The following is a 12,044-nucleotide window of genomic DNA, read 5'->3' on the forward strand; positions in this document are numbered from 1 at the left end:
TCAGACCTCCATCATGCTCTTGTGAGTCACGAAGTTGGGAGGTGCACAGTGTCCTTTCTCACAAAGCATACTTCATAGTCAGCTCCGTGCTCGGCTGTCTGCTGTAACGTTACGCTCAGGCCAACAAGATTAGACACATCTGAAAGTACATTACTCTTTTTTGTCTTTCCACTTTGTTATTGGTCACCCTCCTGTCCCTGTTCTGACAGCCAGTGTGCTTTAGGAAAAAGGCCTTTTCTCACATAAAGCTTCTTTTATCTGTCCCTCCCACACTTCCATAACAATAATTGCAAAGGCCCCCCCGCCTTAAATAGTCTTTGCTTAAATAGACTTTTCAGCATGGTTTTAGAACTTGAGAGCTGATTTTGCTCTTACCCTACCCCACTCCACAAATCAGATGAAACTGCCCCAAACCACTACAGCTAGACTGTGGAGGTACTGCAACCTCCATGTCAGGGGCAGTGTGTATTATGCTGCCCCAGAGCAGACCAGGGACCAAAGTGTGACACAGAGATTCAAAACTCTGTCCTTGGTTCCCTTTTGCTGTAAGGGTGAGATGTGATCTATACGTGCCTTTTTTTCATCACAGCTTACTTGCCCCTCCATACATACTCAGCTGAGTTTGTCTACACCCTGTGGGGAGAAGGGAAGACAAAGCTTCACCCACAGAGGCTGCTCTCCCTTCATGCTGTGAGATCCACAGTACAGATGATCCACACAGAGGATTTAGAGGTTGTCCTCCTTACACGCCACCACGGATGCATATCCAGGGTCACAGTTTAGCCCATAACATAGTAATAATCACACCATTTTCCAGGACAACATCAACAATCACAGTTTGTACTAATGGGTCTTCACATGGCTCCACAGACCCATTCAGGAAGAACAACATTTACCACACTGACCACAGAGCCATTTGCCTGATTGTGTTGATTGTTTCCATACCTGGCACTGTGCTTCCAGCAGCACAACACCTTTCTTCTCAGAGTCCTGGCCACCCATGCTTTTGGTGTGGTGCCACGCAATGTGGTCAGTTGCCAGTTGTCAAAGATCGAGTCACAGATATTTGTCTTGTGCAGATGTTGTTTCAGAGTATCTTTGAAACGTTTCCTCTGCCCTCCACCCTTATGGTTACCAGAGCTCAATTTGGAACATAGAATTTGTTCTGATAGACAGGTCGGAGGCATACGAATTACATGACCAATCCATCTCACTGGGTGCAAATCAAACCAGCCTCAATACCAGCTGAACCAGCCTTTGCCGAGGCTTCCATTTTGGACACCCAGTCTTGCCATTTTATGCCCGGCAGTCACTGTAGGTGTTGCAAATGGAAACTGTCAAGCTTTTTAATGTGCTGTTGATAACAGGTCCATGTTTGACATCTGTAGAGCAATGTCGTGAGGACAATAGAGTTGTACACTTTGATTTTTGTCCACGGACAGAGTCCATCCACACTGCTTCCAGATTCAGTGAAACAGATTACCATACGTGGTGCTGGCTTTCTTAATTCACTCATTCACTTCATGATCCTTATCACTTCATTACTTGATGAAGAATCTGACTGCTTGGAATGTGGTACCTTCCAAGGTTACTGATGAATCTTGGTAAAGCTGTTAAGGAGCTGGCTGGTATACAACCTGTTTTCATTTGACTTAAGGTAAGGCCCAAGTTTCGAACTGCCACAGCAAAGTGGTTTGTAAGATCTTATAGTGCTGCTTCAGGAGTGTACCACCAAAGCACAGTCATTGGCGTAAAGTAGTTCCTTGATCAACACTTCAATCACCTTGGTATTTACACATAGACAAGAGAGATTAAAAAGCTTGCCAGTGCAAAAGTGTATAAAGATGCCACAGAAGAGCCACGGAAGGCTTCCTCTACCATCACAGCAAAGAACAGATCGAAAAAGCTCGGAGTAAACACATCCTTGCTTCACCACATTCATGATTGGAAACGGTTCTGTAAGATCACCATCAAGACATTAACTCTTCCAGCCATGCCTCCACAGACTAGCCGTATGATGTTGATAAATTTTTCTGGACATCCAATTTAGTGAGCAATTTCCAGAGGGCAGGGCAGTTGACCATAGTAAAAGTATACAGTCAGATCGAGAAACATGAGGTACAAAGTTTGATGCTGTTCGTGACATTTTTCCTGTAAAATCATGTCAACATTGCTCCACTGAGCACAAAACCTGCACTGTGACTCAGATAGAACTTTGTCAATAACTTGGGCCAGAAGCCAGCTCAAGTGGATCTTACTGGCCCCTAGTGATTATGTGACACAGGCAGTGGCTTCTGAATCAGTGGACAATCTTCAGAGGCATCTTTTCACCTTACAAGTTCAATCCCACAATCTATCCTCAGACAAAACTCCCAAGACACTGAGAATCCTCCACCCCCTTACGCTCTGGCTGGCCACAACTGAGGTCCTTATGTTCTTCTGAGCAGAGGGACTACTCCTTGCTAGCACTCCCTGGGGCACAAAAGGGGAGAGGAGAAGATTCATAGAAGGCAGAGCTGTGGCCCGATAACCCATCAACTATGGCCAACAGAAGTGGCACACCATTAGGGGAGCACATGCTGTAACTTAGTAACAGCAGCTGTGCTTCTCCTGCATGCCAGATATTGTGCTTCCCTCACAAACAGTTCCCTGGTGCTCCTACTAGAACAGCGTGGCTCTACAGTAACTCCAGTGCAGGATGGAATTTTAACTGCCATAGTTTGGTCCTTAACGTATACAAGTCTTCAGTTCCTTTGCCCAAGGCCCATACATCAAGACTGAAATACAGCCAAGGGAACATTAAATAAGAGATGTACGAAACTTCAGTTTCATTTGCATAACATTTTACATTCAGATAACTTTAGCAGCTATTAGCACAGTAGCAATCTCATAAGTAATCCCACTGAGTAATGGGACTGATTATCTGAGCAAGCAAGTTTGCAGGACTGGGCCCTATAATTACCACCTAAATTTCTAATGTTTCTAAAATTCATAGTTAAAGATGACACTTTCTCCCCACATCAAAAAGCCCCATAAGTAGGGGCAGCATCATTTGCTATGGGGCAAGTTGGGAAGTCACCTCCCACCCCCAGACCTTGGTTTATCCCCTTCATCCAATTTTTTCATAGGTCTGTATGCTCCATTATGTCTTCCACTCTCCAGTCCTGCCCCCCAACTTTGCAGGATAGAATTGCTTATAATGTTCATATGCTGAAACAACTTTGCTCCACCTAGAATTTTTGTGAAATGACACCCCTGCCCTTAAGAGAGCCTGTAAAGAAGGCAAGCAAGGAAAGCATATTGGCAACACTCACTTTCACACATTCTTTAAACAAAAAATTTACACACGCAGTTTGATACATGTTATCCAAAATTATTGGGAATGTGTTCAGTTATTGTAATCAATACACAGACAGGCACTCCACATGCCCAAGCAGGCACTTCTGCATCTATACTTTTTAAAAACAATACCAGTTGTACTTCAGAGAGGAAAAAAAATTGATTTAGCCTGCTTACAAGGCACACTCGCTATCTTCAGCAGTAGGAAGAGCTGTTATATCTTTGTTTTTGTTTAGAAAGATATAATCATTGAGAATTCAGATCTACAACAGAGCGACAGTTGCTAAAAAAACACCATCAGAAACCGATGCAATAAGACGACTCATGGAGTACAGCCATATCTCCCCACTTTAGGAATAAATCATGAGAAAATGACGACTATTCGGTATGCCTGATCTTTCAAACCATGTTTCTTGACTGTTTCTTTATTTACATTGGGGGCTAGGTTGGAAACAGTACTTAGAACTTGTCTATACATGGAGTTATTCAGGAACAGTTTTTCCAGAAAAAGAAACTTTTTCTGGAATAAAGGTCTCTTGTTCCTGTTTAGCTTCATATACTTTGAAAATGAGCTAACTGCTGAGCTAAACTCTATTTATGGAATTCATTATCAGTAAAGAGGTTTTATCATTCTTACAGTGAACTCAATGCAAAGACTAAACAAGGGCCCATTTTTCTTTGAAACAAGGGCTTCTCAACACAAGAGAGAACTTGACCAAGAAATCATATAAAGTCTGTAAAGTTAAAAACTGTAGCGTGTAAAATATTAGTATTTTTCTTTTGTTACTATGATTTGAAACACAAAACTGAAACCAACTGTCAGGGAGAGAAAGCATTTTAATCCCATTAGATCATTATCCAGCAAAGCTTGCTGCTTCTTGAATTGGTTCATTGTGTCTACGCTTAAAAACTCCGCTTCACAAATAAAAAAATATCTAACTCCCTATGGCCCTGATCTAGTTCCCACCAAAGCCAACTGAAAGACTCCTATTAACTTCAGTGGACTTTGGATCATATGGGGGGGAGAATCCTTCTTTTTTTTGTTTTTTCCATGTTCAGTTCTTAACCAGGTATGAAGGACATAGCACTTTTAACAACTTGTTCCTCAAGGTGATTTATAAATGCTTATATATATAGATATATCCAGGATTTAAGTAAGATGTTCTGAGTGCCCTAAATCAGTAGCTCTCAACCTTTCCAGACTACTGTACCCCTTTCAGGAGTCTGATTTGTCTTGCACACTCCCAAGTTTCACCTCACTTAAAAACTACTCATTTACAAAATCAGACATAAAAATACAACAGTGTCACAGCACACTATTACTGAAAAATTGCTTACTTTCTCATTTTTATCATATAATATAAAATAAATCAACAGAATATAGAGACTGTACTTACATTTCAGTGTATAGGATATACAGCAGTGTAAACAAGTCACTGTCTGTATGAAATTTTAGTTTGTACTGACTTCGCTAGTGCTTTTTATGTAGCCTGTTGTAAAACTAGGCAACTATCTAGATGAGTTGATGTATCCCCTGGAAGACCTCTGCGTACTCCCAGGGGTATGTGTACCTTGGGTTGAGAACCACTTCCCCAAATAACTATGGTAAGAGGGTCATCCACAACTCTGCTAATGCAGAGACTGATGCTGCAAATTGTTCCAAACAGGCAAACCTCTGCACCCATGCAGAGCCCCAGTGAAGGTCACAGGGCCTAACCTTACAAGGTCATCAGCATCTCTGCCAGTGTGTTATGCAATCTCAACTCCTGTTGATTTCAGTGGAAAATGAGGTCACTCAGCACCCAGCAGGAGGTGCTCAGCATCTTGAAGGATTGAGCCCTTACTATTTAGCAAAGTATTTATTACCATGAAAAGCTCTATTCAGTGGGACTACTCATAGTAGTAAGCACTATGCTGGGTAGTAACTGTTTGCAGGATTGAGTCTTTATAAATTATCTTTTCTCACAGCTAATTAGATCTTGATATCATATCTCACTAGCTTCCACTCCATATGACTGAAACCCCAGCATGCATTTATCAGATGTTGTCAGACTGCTACAGGTAGAGCCAACCTAGAGGGTTTGGGTAAATGATCTTATTTTAACATAATGCACTGTTTTTCCTAGGGCTTTAAAAATCTAATTTTATCACCTATATGTTAGTTTAAAAAAACAGAGCTCATGTACAAATAACAAAAACAGATGTCCCTGTTCCCCAGAGGCCAGCTCCAGTTCTTTGCAAGGTTCACTACTAGGCCTTACTCCAGCATGCGCTGTGCTGGCGATATATCACACATATAGCAAGAACCAGCGACATTAGGGATGTGGAACATTTCGCACTGAAATCCACAGTAAGTCTAATCTCCTCCAATATCAAGTGTCAGTGCAAACCAGACCTCTCACATGTCCTCCTTTCAAGGGATGTCACTCATGTTAGTCTCAAAGTTATTCCCGTTCCACACATATTTGGTCTCCCCTCAATTTTATTGTTAAACTATTTACATCAGAAATAAAGACGCATGAAGCTGAAGTTATGGAAAGTCATTTATGCTAAATGAATTACTTCCACAGCATTTTAAGGTTCCTGCACAGACAACATCTGTATGCCCACGACCACAATCTTGTCACACCCTGTGTCACAGTCTGACAGTAAGGCATTGGCACATTGAGATGTCTGGAAAGACTGGGCTCAACTTGGAGCCATCCTTGCTCAATGTCACAGGCTAGCTGCTGGCCCTTTAAGGCAGCCAGGCTCAGCCTTGCCTGAGGTCTACCAGCTAGCCCCCAGTTAATGGTTAGTGACCCCCAGCTGCAAGGAATCAGAAAGGACTACTGAAACTGAGCAGGGAAGTCAGTGTAGGGAGAGAGACGCAGAGGAGGTGGGACTTACCTGTAGGGGGAAGCCTAGCAGTCTGGGTCTGGCTGTGACTAAAGAGCTGAGCCACAAGAGTAGAGCTAACTCTTGTGATAAACCCCTGGAGCAAGGGGCCAGCTGTCCCTGGAGACAGTCCTGGGGCTGGTGGTCTGGAATGGGAACTGGGAATAGAAGAGTCCCACAGAGAGCAGTACGCTCCTGTGGGAGAGCTCTTATGTAGGGCCTACCTGGAGCAGGGAGACCCGTAAATGGAGCTGCCAGTGTCCCCAGAGAGAGGTGGCAGTGGGGGAATCCTGTCAGACAAACCAGAGAAGCTCTGCAGGGGCCAGGAGAAGGGACCAAGAAGCAGAGGTCTTCAGAGGAGCCCCAGAAGAACAGTAAGCTTGGGAATTTGTTTTGGACTTTTTGTTACCCCAGAAGGGGAGTGAACTTTTATGTGACTTGGCCAGAGGGCCATGATGCTGAAGACCCGGGGGAAGGGGGGAGCTGTTGCAGGGCTGAGGAAGTGACCATCGGGAGTGCCAGAGATCAGGTCCCTTGCCAACACTGCACCTTGATACAAAGGGGCACTACTTGAAGGGAGGATGTGTCATTACACCTAGACATAGACCCCTTCTCCAACAAACTTAGCTTTGACTTCTGTTCTTTTATTCTCTTGCATTCTCTTTTATAGGTAACTAAATATCTATATTCCACGGATGAACTTACTTACAATGGACAAACTGTACTGTCTTTGCCTCTAGTTTTACTACACTATACAAAATTAAATCATCACTAAGTCTTGCCGCATAATCATAATCATTATGGCAACTTGGCTTCTCTATGCTTCCAGCAGAATAGGGTGAATGTTTAATGTAACATGCTCAAAAAACCTCAACCTCTAAAATGCCCTTCAAAATGCTCACGAATACTATAATCTATTTGTTTCAAAAAAACAAGCCAGGACTCTCAAATAATTACTACATTTCAATTAGGAAGACTTCATAAAAGGACTTTAAAACCCACAAGAGCCAGTTGTGCTGTATTTTAATGTAGTCCATTTTTTAAAGTATTTAGGCTCCAAAGAGTGAGATCCATAAAGGGACTTAGGTGTTACAATGCCGAGCATCATAGTATCTAACTTTTAGGCACCTAGAAAATCACAGGAATGACACACCAATCCACAAAGCCTGAGTTAGGTGCCTCAGCTGCTCTACGATGAGGAGAGATAGGCACCTACGGCTGCAATCCACAAAAGCCAGCATGCTAGGTGGCTCCCGGCCTAAGCAAGCCAATGGGAGATGCTGACAACAGGGATGTGTGCTAAGCTCTGCCTCTCACTGGGGTAGGGACCCAAGTCTTGTTCAAGGAATGAGTTAGGTGCCTGCTTTGCTCCACACAAAACAGGGGTGGAGGTGATGCCCACCTTAAACTTTTCAGTCCAGTGGTTAGAGAACTCAGCTAGGATGTGTGAGACTCAAGTTCAATTCCTTCTTCTCTGCCAAAGGGGGAAGACAGGATTTGAACAGCACTTTCCCACCTTTCAGGAGTGCTCTAAAGACTGGGCTATACTGATGTGAGGAACCCTCACTCTCTCTCCTGTTGAAGCTAATCCACTGTGAATAAACAATGAAAGAGTTATGTGAAAGAGGGGGACTGGACCCAGGGTCTTCCACCTACTAGGCAGGTGTCCTAACCACTGGACTGAATCACTCTGTCACCTGCTTCCCCTGCCCTGAGGCTGTATTGCAGGGTCGGGTCGGGTCAGGTCAGGAGTGGGCTCTGTCCAGCAGGGGGCTAGTACTCACAGGGTACACCCTTCTACTTCCTGAGAGCCTGTTGCTCCAGCGGTTGGGTGGTCTTGGCTGCCAGGACTCAGCTCCCTGCCCATCTTGCTCTGCCACTGCACAGAGGAAGTGGACAGGGCTGCGCTGAATTCTGGCTCGAACTGTGCAAAGGGGGAGCAAAGTCCAGGAAAAGCCAAAAACTGGGTGAAAATCAGTAAAACCCAATATTGGCTTTTTCAAAACCTGGCCATTTTTTTTTAGAGACAACAGATAAACACCAAAAAAGGTCTTATCTAGAGACGATTATGGAAGTGGTTGAAACTGATAAGTTTGCTAACCAGATGCAAGGAGCTCTGTGCATCCCCCATTCCTGTTCCTGGTTCTCTAATTTTAACCAAAATCAGTAGGATTTTGCTCATGGATGTCTAGAACATTCCCTGAATTTTTACAATTGATCAGCTGGGGCCTTTCAAAAGTTTTCACATTACAGACAGAGAAATGCCACTGAGTTGAGTGTAAGGCCTCACAAGTTTAACCAATAATCATAATACCTAAGTGAGCGAAGCAAGGTCTTACTCTCAACTCAGTGGCAGTCTGTTTGGCTTATAAGGAGCCCTAGTGTTGGAGGAAAGGGAGGGGGCACAGAGAACCCCTGGCATGGGGGTGGGAGGAGAATGAGGGCATTGGAATGGGGGAGGACATGGGGGGCATACGGAGCCTCTGCCATATGGGCAGAGGGAGGAAGGGGGAGCACACAGAACCCCTGCTGTGGTGGGAAATGGGGAGTACACAAAGCCCCTGCCATGAGGGTGGGGAGAATGGAGGAAAATTATATGGGGGAAGGAAGAGACACAGAGCCCCTGGCATAGGGGGAAAGGGTATCTGAAGGGGCACACAGAGCCCCTAGCATGTAGTGGAGGGAGAATGGGGGACAGAGTCATTGGCATGGGGGGGAAGAGGGGAATGCAGGGTACATAAAGCCTTGGCATGTGGGGAGGAATAGAGGACCCTAGTATTCTGGTGGGAGGAATAGGGGGGGCACAGAGCCCTGGCACAAGTAGAGGTTGGGGGAGTCACAGGGAGCCCCTGAAATAGAGGGGGACGGGAGAGTGGCCCACTGGGAGCTTGTGAGGTGGAATGGAGGGATGCAAGGAGCCCCTGATGGGTGCAATGAGCTCAGCCTACAGAAGCTACAGAGTGTGCAACCCTCTGCTATGTAGCTTTTTGTCCACCGCAACAGGACTGTATGAGCACACAGCTGGTAATAAAGGTAACAATAGGACTAACTCCTGTCGTCCTTACTCAGCCAAGACTCCCAGGTGGTCCAGTGGAATTTTGCCTGAATAAGGATTCAGGCTCAGAATCCAAGTACAGAACCAACTATGTAACAATAATCTTAAAAGACACCACGTTACATAAGCATCGGTTTGTGGACTCTCTCTTCTACCTATAAGTTTACATGTCCCCCAAAATCATGGTGTCTCTAAAAACACATCACTCAGGCTAATACTCAAGAAACTAATATTTCAAAGCTGAAAAACAGGGATTTCAAAAGGGTGTTAGTTTGGCTCAATGACAGAAGGCGATTTCACACACACACACACACACCCCCACACACAAAAAAAGTGGTCCATGCTTCTTGAACTATCTTAGTAGAGGGTTTGTGCCTTAAGTCTCACTAGTTTTTTTTTCCCGACTTCTCCCAGTTCCTGCAATTTGATTTATCTTGCAAAGATTGTGTAAATGGTTATGCCTGTGCACACCTGGTAGTTTTTTTTCTGTCAGGAAAATGAAATAAAGGATAAATTGAAGCCATTTGAAATACGTTAAAAATACCAACACCTGTGTGGAACTGCACGGCTTGATTAAATAAGGCGCCGGATTTTTCCTCAAAAGCGTTTGGTTACAAGTCAGAGAGGGCCAGGGAAGGTAAAGCGGGTACCTAAGGAACAAAGGCGGCTTCAGCTAACAAAGGCGGCCAGGTACGGCAACCAAAGCCTAGACAATGAACGCGGAGGGGGGCTGAGCAGGAACGGTTCTGCTCTCCAGCGTCCCACCCAGCCAGGGGCGCAGGGTCAGGGGCTGGCAAGCGGCCCCTGGGGCTAGGGGGTCGGTGCGCTGCAGTCGGCAGGGGCAGGCGCCGGGTACTTTCCAGGCGTCTTGTCACCCACACAAAGGGCTTCTCTCGGCAGCGCTCGGCTCCCTTCCCGCCCGGGCGTGCGGCTCGCTCGCTCGCTGACCTCCGCGCCAGCGCGGAGCCTACCTCCCCCAGCCGGTGGGTGCCCCCGGGCGGCGGCAGCCCTTGCCCCGCTTGGCTGTGGGGGCTACACGCCGGCCGGCCGTGCGGCCAACGCCCCAGGGCCGCCAACTTTCCTGCGCGCTCCCCCAGCAGACGCTCCGCGGGCGGCGCGCTGAGCCCCCAGCACCGCCCCGCCGCGCTGCCCCCGCTGCCCGGCCGGACGCGGACACCCGCGGCTCCAGGGGGCGGGCGCTGGGCGATACTCACTGTCCGGGGGCTGCAGGGGGCACCCGCCGCCTGCGCTGGGGGAGCGGGGTCCCTGGCGTTGCCTCTGGAGCGGACTGGGCGCGGTGGCGCGGCCCCTTGCTCCGCTCCTCGGCTGCAAACCACGCCCCGAGCCGGTGCAAGCCCGCACCCTCCCGCCGCCTCCAAGTGCAGGAAGGCGGAGCGCCCTGGGCCCGCACGCCCCCGAGCGAGGAGCCCAGCGCGCCTGGCGCCCGCCTTCCAAACAAACAGCACGTGGCTGGGCTGGGCCCGGAGTCCGGCTCCAGCCTGCCCCCGCCCGGCACCTGCCTGACGGCCACAAGCCGGCCCAGGCCAGGCGGCTCCTAGCCACGGGAGGAGGAAAAGAGGGGCCCTGGGGAAACGCGGGCCCTGCGACACCTGGGTCTGTCCTGGGTAGCTGGAGCAGGCAATGGTAGCCCGGACTCCTGGGTCCTATTAGCACCCTGCTACTGACAAGCTCTGTGACCTTGGCCAAATCGCTCTCACTGGTTGCAGGAGTTTTCTCACTTACAACCTATTCAGCCTGCTACATCACTTCACTGCCCTGGTGCCTATGGAGTAGTGAGAGCAGGGAGCTGGGGGCCAGGAAATAGGAGTTCTCCTCCCCTCTGCCATTCCCTGGCTATGTGAGGGTGGGGAAGGGACAACCTTTGCAATTCACTTTACCCATCCTTAAAAATGAGTAGTGCCTACCTACAGGAGTCCTGTAACACTGAATTAAACTGAGTTAAACTTCTCATTCTTAAGTGAACCGAGCTATGGAAGTACTAAATATTTTTAAACATCACAGTATCTGTTCAAAATGTACCAATTTCCCACTCTAGCCCTGTGAAAAACTCTTCTAATTCAGCTGGGTTGCAGTCACCAGCATTATGACCATCAAGTTACTCAATATAGCATATACCAAACTGAAGAGTAGTTGTTAATTCAGTTTAATTTCTTTTGGGCAGAGCATAGCATGAACAACAAATAATGTATCTAAACAATAGTTTTAGATATACATATTACAAAGCAGTGCAGTGAAAGAATATCATCAGAATGGGATTTGGTTTTAAAGTCAGTACTGGTAGTGATCACTTGGCTTTTGGAAATTTTTTTAAATCCATATAGCCAGTTCCTATCCATACTGATACAGTAGGTTTCTCCTTCACTTATTCTGCTAGGTTGGTATTTGGTGTTAAGGATCAAAGGCTCAATCCTGGTTCCTTTAGAGTAACTGGTAAAACAAAACAATTCTTGATTGATTTAAATAAATGGAAGTAGGATAAGGCCCCATATTTGAAGCCATTTCTCAAGGCCAAATCTAGCAGCTTTTACTTCTTACTCAGGGTAACCCTCATGGGTTTCAATAGCTTTTGTCCAAATCAGTGCTGCTAAACTTGGCCTCTTGATTTTTTTTTCCTTGTATTTTTAAGACCGAAGTGAATTCCACACCTTTGAGTGCCACTTTAGCTAAAGAATGTTACCGCTTGTGGGAGTGCCACGTACAGCCAGTTGTGACTTGGCAGCCCTGCCTTGGTAAACACCTAATATAATTCACT

The sequence above is a fragment of the Caretta caretta genome, chromosome 6 (assembly GCF_965140235.1).
Source record: "Caretta caretta isolate rCarCar2 chromosome 6, rCarCar1.hap1, whole genome shotgun sequence".
In the NCBI taxonomy this organism is placed as follows: domain Eukaryota; kingdom Metazoa; phylum Chordata; order Testudines; family Cheloniidae; genus Caretta; species Caretta caretta.